We start from the raw sequence: 7,897 nt of genomic DNA on the forward strand, positions 1-7,897 counted from the left end.
TATTGTTTAAAAAATACACTACCGTTCAAAAGTTTGGGGTCACTTTGAAATGTCCTTATTTTTGAAAGAAAAGCACTGTTCTTTTCAATGAAGATCACTTTAAACTAATCAGAAATCCACTCTATACATTGCTAATGTGGTAAATGACTATTCTAGCTGCAAATGTCTGGTTTTTGGTGCAATATCTCCATAGGTGTATAGAGGCCCATTTCCAGCAACTCTCACTCCAGTGTTCTAATGGTACAATGTGTTTGCTCATTGCCTCAGAAGGCTAATGGATGATTAGAAAACCCTTGTACAATCATGTTAGCACAGCTGAAAACAGTTGAGCTCTTTAGAGAAGCTATAAAACTGACCTTCCTTTGAGCAGATTGAGGCTACATCCACACGACAACGGCAACGAGATGTTATTTTAAAAAATATTGCGTCCAAATGGGCAACGATCAGTAAAATATCAGGTCCATATGGCAACGCAACGCTTGCTGAAAACGATGCAATACACATGCCACACCTCTAGGGGCGCTGTAAGACGGTCCCTTCGGAGACACCAGAACAATAGAAGAAGTAAGGACGCATGCGCATAAACTGTTATGCGCGAGACTTCATATTAGCCACAAAGTCAGGAAAATCTGTTCGTAAAATTACATTATAATGACCAAATACAATGAAAAGTATTTTTCCAGTCTCACCTGTGAAAGGTAATCCCATGTGATCTCGTTTGGACGGTAAACCTGTTGGTACAGTGAAACGCAGCACATGAATGAGGCATCTTTATTCTCCGCTTTGACCTATCCAATATGGCGGCGAGGATGCCGTATGATTCTACGCGGAAGGCGGCGTCTTTAATGGTCCGGAATAAATTGAATGCTACACGTTGATGGATTAATTTGTTGTTCTACGCCCTTTTTGAGGAATGTATTGTAGGACTTAAACCAACATCTGAAGAGGTGAGATCGCTCCTTTTTTTCCCTATTTTTGCTGGCGGGATTGACTCTGCCCTAAGGGCTATTTTTTTCTCTCTCTCTCTCACTTTGCACCATTACACAATAAATATTCACAGTGAAAATAATTTGTAAGTGCGTTTCATGAACCAAGTTATAGGATTTGTTGACAACTCGCATCGAGTTCATTACACTTCTACCCGGCGTGAAGCACTGACAGTCATGTGGTTGTGACGTCATCGTAAACAAATCCGTTCTACTCATCCAGACGACTTCGCAACGGCAACGTTGCCAGATCTTTCCACTCTGGAACCCGTTCTCAAAAAGATTGCGTTTTGGGCACCCAAAACGCCGGTGCCGTGTGGACGCCAGGCCTAAACGATAAGCAATTGTATCGGAGTCACCTGAATCCGTTGCTGTGTGGACAGGGCCTGAGTTTCTGGAGCATCACGTTTGTGGGGTCAATTAAATGCTCAAAATGGCCAGAAAAATGTCTTGACTATATTTTCTATTCATTTTACAACTTACGGTGGGAAATAAAAGTGTGACTTTTTTCATGGAAAACACAAAATTGTCTGGGTGATCCCAAACTTTTGAACGGTAGTGTATAAAACAGAATTCGACTGTGAAATCTGCATGGAGTGCATCAAAAATTGTAATGAGAGTCTGCAAGTCTAAAATGGATAATGTGGGAAAAAGTATGTAAGGTTTAAAACACTGGCTAAAATGTTTTGATCTCAAGTTATATCACAGCGCTGTCGTATTCTCAAATCTGATGGCTCAGAAGGTCAGTGATTTTCTATAACAGCAGCTCTGACAGTAGTGCTGGCTGTAATTCACATCACTGGTTAATATTAATGGTTCTCTAAGGAAACATTTAATTGAGCAGTCAGAGGTAAAGAAGTTCCTTTGTTTTCTGACACAGGAAAGACTTCAGAACAGAGCACTTTGCATTTTCTCAGTAAACTAGGAAGCTACTTTTATTTCCTTAATAACTTTGAGAATAAAATGAGGCACCTGGCGACTTGTCCAGGGTGTGCCCCGCCTTTCGCCCGTAGTCAGCTGGGATAGGCTCCAGCTTGCCTGCGACCCTATAGAACAGGATAAAGCGGCTAGAGATAATGAGATGACATGAATAAAATGAGGCTGGTGAGGGAACATTGGTTTATAGATGTTATAATGAAAGTGAAATTGGGAAGTAACGTTTTGTGGATGCTCGCCATTTAAATGTAATTATAAATGGATAAAAAGTATCAGAAATTTATATGGTATAAGAGGAATTAACCACTTTGGGACATGATGTTTTTGGAAAATAATCAACTTTAGCATGGTAATGGCATCACACTAACTCATGTTTTATTCCTTACCTTAAAAGCTTCATACCCAAGAGGAATTTGTACTACTTCATTTTAAAGACGTATATAGGTTAAAATGTTAGTTATCTACCAAGTTTGTAGTGCTACTATGGATAAAACATGTCTGAGCTCTGATGGTTTGGTTGTGTAGATGGTGGTCTGTATTGACTTCTTGATATTAAAAGGGATATACTGGGAGAATTGGGTAAAAAGTTGGCCAAAATCATCTCTCTTTTTTTTTTTTTTTTTTGCTAAGCTGAGCACGTCTTAGCTAATCAGCATTGATAATCTTGGCTCCAGTGAGTATGACCTTGCTGAGCAAATTCACTTTTTTTTCCCCCCCAACACTGCATCCAGAAAGTAAAAAATCTCGATAAAAATGACTAACTCTGTCTTTATCTTTATTGATCCATAAAAATTTTAGTCAGTCACTTTTACTGCTGGTTGAAAATAGCATCAAGATACTTTGGCCATTATCACAGAGGTGCCACTTCTAACATGCCATTAAAATTGTGTGGTATGTCTCTTCTTGTAATTTAAGATCATTTCCTTAGATTTACGTCTATAAACTGACTGAGTTTGTCACCAACTATAAAAGCAACCAATTTCTTCTTAGTACACAAGACCTTTATCATCCTTCAAAGGTTTGGTCAATGGAACATCAGTAATAGTTGATATGATGAGTAATATATTATTTTTATGAATGGTAAAGATCTTTAATGACCACAACACAGCGTTATGAAGAACTCCAGTGATGACATGAATCAAGAGAGAATTATCTAGGTGTGTGTACGTGCATACTGGAGCCCTTGAGAAAACGACTTGTTCACAGGAAGTAAGAAGCTGCTGAAATCTCTGTGAAGATTCTCAGTCATCCAGGTCATAGTAAACTGTGGGTGGTAGAAGAGAGCAACTGGACTTCAGTTCTGTGAAGAACTGAAGAAGCCTTTCGGATGAGAGGTGAAACGTCTTCAAGACTCTTCAAGCAAGTCCAGTTGCTCTCTTCTACCACCCACAGTTTAAGCTGCTGAAATCAAATTCTATGAGATAATACTGATGATATAAATGTTGATTAAATTTGGCACACAGTACGGTATGTACATATTGTATCAGGTTGGTTCAACAGTTTGGGTTCTGTGTCCCACTGGTGTTCCATTTAGAATAATGTGTTTAAACAAAAGGTAAAAACATTTTAAACACAGATAAAATGTTCTTCATAACAATCTGTGTGCATGTTTCAGATAAATACCTTAAAACCTCCACAGCACTTGTAAAACAGCATTTTGCCTGTCCATGGTCACTATCACATAAATGTTAATTTGTGAATTAATTTAAAATGTCATGTTTTCCATGAGTCATAATTAAAAAAAAAAAGTGCATTTTAGTGTCCCACAACATTCACCTTGCCCTGTTACCTGAACATCTCATCTCATTATCTCTAGCCGCTTTATCCTTCTACAGGGTCGCAGGCAAGCTGGAGCCTATCCCAGCTGACTATGGGCGAAAGGCGGGGTACACCCTGGACAAGTCGCCAGGTCATCACAGGGCTGACACATAGACACAGACAACCATTCACACTCACATTCACACCTACGGTCAATTTAAAGTCACCAGTTAACCTAACCTGCATGTCTTTGGACTGTGGGGGAAACCGGAGCACCCAGAGGAAACCCACGCAGACACGGGGAGAACATGCAAACTCCACACAGAAAGGCCCTCGCCGGCCACGGGGCTCGAACCCGGACCTTCTTGCTGTGAGGCGACAGCGCTAACCACTACACCACCGTGCCGCCCTTACCTGAACACATTCACAAGAAATATTTGGAAGAATCCACAAGTCACATGTTCAGTAGGGAGTTGCATCATCTCAATTTCTTGAAGACAATATTCTACAATACACTATACTACACTACATTACACTGTATTACACTAGAGTACAACACAGTGTAGTACAGTGTAATAGTGTAGTATAATGTATTATAGTATATTGTACTACAGTACAGTGTAATATAGTGTAGTGTAGTGAATAGTGTAGTACAATTATTCACTATACTACACTACAATACACTATACTGCCCTATTTACTATACTACGCTATATTACACTATACTGTACTACAATATACTATATTATTATACATAGGGGCGGCACGGTGGTGTAGTGGTTAGCGCTGTCGCCTCACAGCAAGAAGGTCCGGGTTCGAGCCCCGGGGCCGGCGACGGCCTTTCTGTGCGGAGTTTGCATGTTCTCCCCGTGTCCGCGTGGGTTTCCTCCGGGTGCTCCGGTTTCCCCCACAGTCCAAAGACATGCAGGTTAGGTTAACTGGTGACTCTAAATTGACCGTAGGTGTGAATGTGAGTGTGAATGGTTGTCTGTGTCTATGTGTCAGCCCTGTGATGACCTGGCGACTTGTCCAGGGTGTACCCCGCCTTTCGCCCGTAGTCAGCTGGGATAGGCTCCAGCTTGCCCGCGACCCTGTAGAACAGGATAAAGCGGCTAGAGATAATGAGATGAGATGAGATTATACATAGGGGCCACTTTTTCCATGGAGTAAAAACATGTATTCTATTCCCTTCTGGCGGGTTTATTGATGGCATGCAATATTATCATATCGCTTATCCTACATGTATTACGACACTCTACCCATTGGAGAATGAGCGTGCAATATTGTTATAATATTGCACATTGTCAAGACAACACGATGTCACACATCGGAACTCAAGCGAAGATCCAGTGACAAAACCTTTCTGCTGCGCATGCTCTTAATCATTTCTTTGTTGGCCAGAAAAGAGAGAACACGAGGCTAATCCAGTGCTAAGTTTAAGCATTAAATAAATAAACTGAAAACTGAAACTAAAGACGCGCTGAACACCTGAATGGCTACCAAAACTTTATTATATATTCTTCACGCATATTTACAAGAGAAAAACATACCAACGGGCATCGAAAAACCGGAAAAGAGACACGTCAGAGATGTAAAACTTCTGCGCTAGCGAGTGACTATGACAATCTGTATACAAACATGGCTGCGAGGTTTGCGTCATTAAAAGCAGAAGATTTAGAGAGAATTTTGAAAGAGAAATAGGCACCAAACACACAAAAGGCTACCAAAACTTCATTTTATATAAATATATTCTTCACACATATTTACAAGAGAAAAACATACCAATGGACATCGAAAAACTGGAAAAGAGAGCAATAGTGGAAATATTGTCAAAGTTCTACTTGGAAGTGAGGAAAAGTGATGGAGACTTTTACAAGAGGACTTCACTCGTGGACTTCATTCAGCAAAGCCCTTTTGTTTTGAACAACTGCAATGTACCAATTAACTACTAGCAAAAGTAACTGTAAACTTGAACAGTCAACCTGTATATAGCTTGTATATAAGTTGGGTTGTTGTTCAGGCTTTTTGGGCTTGTACCATTTTTATTGTTAGAACTTTGTACAAGTACACTGGATTGACAGAACATTGAATTACATTCGATCAGAATCAGCATTGGCAAGTTACACCCCTGTTCTTAACTTTTTGTAAAATTGTTCCATCGAATGTGTATGGGTTGTTTTACAATCAGGGTACGCAAGCTAAAAATCACATTTAACAGTTATCTTCAATATCAAAAGGCTTGACTAAATAAACTTGGTTGTTTATTGTAGCCCTATGATAGCTCTATTTACCATGCAAAAAAAAAAATTGGTGATAACGTTATTTTTGGTGAATGTATGGCAATATATGTCATATTTAGCAAAATTACTCGTGTCATTTAGAAAAAGCGCTTATTTGACCACAGGTAGCTCCAAAAGGGATGCACTTAAATCATTCTTTATACCATAAAACAAATATTTGGTTCCATATCATTGGAAACATAATTAAGTTTTAATGTTGAATGCCAGTAAGTTTTCAGACTATTTTGATCAAATTAGTATGTAATTGTGTCAAAAAAATGTCCTCTCCGAGACAGATAATTTTTCAATATAAAATAACATATCTAAAATGATTATTTTCATCCTAAAATGTGGTCAAGATATTGGGACATAAATATTAGAGACAACTAACACAAAGCTTACAGCCTTATATTTAAAAGCACTATGGAAGTAGTGGATTCTGAATTGTCAAAAAAAAGTCCTCTCCAAGAATCACTTCATTTGTTTCTCCCAGCCCTGCTTAAAGCTAGACTTAATCTTGTTATAATACAAACTATTACACAAACTTGTCCTTCACTTAAAAACTGGTACAAGAACCAGTTTGAATCAATTTTAATTTTGGACCCCTGTGACACAAACTTTGTACCCTGATTGTAAAACAACCCGTATAATAATAATAATGGATTTTTTTTGGTGGTATATCAGATATATTCCATTCAGCTACTCGTCTTCGACTCTTAAGTACACTACCGTTCAAAAGTTTGGGGTCACTTTGAAATGTCCTTATTTTTGAAAGAAAAGCACTGTTCTTTTCAATAAAGATCACTTTAAACTAATCAGAAATCCACTCTATACATTGCTAATGTGGTAAATGACTATTCTAGCTGCAAATGTCTGGTTTTTGGTGCAATATCTCCATAGGTGTATAGAGGCCCATTTCCAGCAACTCTCACTCCAGTGTTCTAATGGTACAATGTGTTTGCTCATTGCCTCAGAAGGCTAATGGATGATTAGAAAACCCTTGTACAATCATGTTAGCACAGCTGAAAACAGTTGAGCTCTTTAGAGAAGCTATAAAACTGACCTTCCTTTGAGCAGATTGGGTTTCTGGAGCATCACATTTGTGGGGTCGATTAAATGCTCAAAATGGCCAGAAAATTGTCTTGACTATATTTTCTATTCATTTTACAACTTATGGTGGTAAATAAAAGTGTGACTTTTCATGGAAAACACAAAATTGCCTGGGTGACCCCAAACTTTTGAACGGTAGTGTATAATGCTAGGTGAATGGAATATATCTGATATACCACTCAAAGCCAGGCAATATTATTTAAATACACGATACTACAGTATTACACTGTACTACACTCTTAAATTTGAACGCACAGCCTTGTTGTCCAAATTACAGATTTAATAAGCAAATTATTAACTTAAAATAGACTCCTAAACAATTGAAAGTAAGTCATTATCTCATCTCATTATCTCTAGCCGCTTTATCCTTTTACAGGGTCGCAGGCAAGCTGGAGCCTATCCCAGCTGACTACGGGCGAAAGGCGGGGTACACCCTGGACAAGTCGCCAGGTCATCACAGGGCTGACACATAGACACAGACAACCATTCACACTCACACCTACGGTCAATTTAGAGTCACCAGTTAACCTAACCTGCATGTCTTTGGACTGTGGGGGAAACCGGAGCACCCGGAGGAAACCCACGCGGACACGGGGAGAACATGCAAACTCCACACAGAAAGGCCCTCGCCGGCCCCGGGGCTCGAACCCAGGACCCTCTTGCTGTGAGGCGACAGCGCTAACCACTACACCACCGTGCCGCCCAGTAAGTCATTAGAAAGTCCCAAATGTCTTAATGGCATTATGATGGATGCCTGTTAAATATATTTGGTGTTTGTCAGTGCTATACTCAACCCTGTTATTTACACTCCTGTGACTTAAACAGCAA

The sequence above is a fragment of the Neoarius graeffei genome, chromosome 7 (assembly GCF_027579695.1).
Source record: "Neoarius graeffei isolate fNeoGra1 chromosome 7, fNeoGra1.pri, whole genome shotgun sequence".
Taxonomy (NCBI): Eukaryota; Metazoa; Chordata; class Actinopteri; order Siluriformes; family Ariidae; genus Neoarius; species Neoarius graeffei.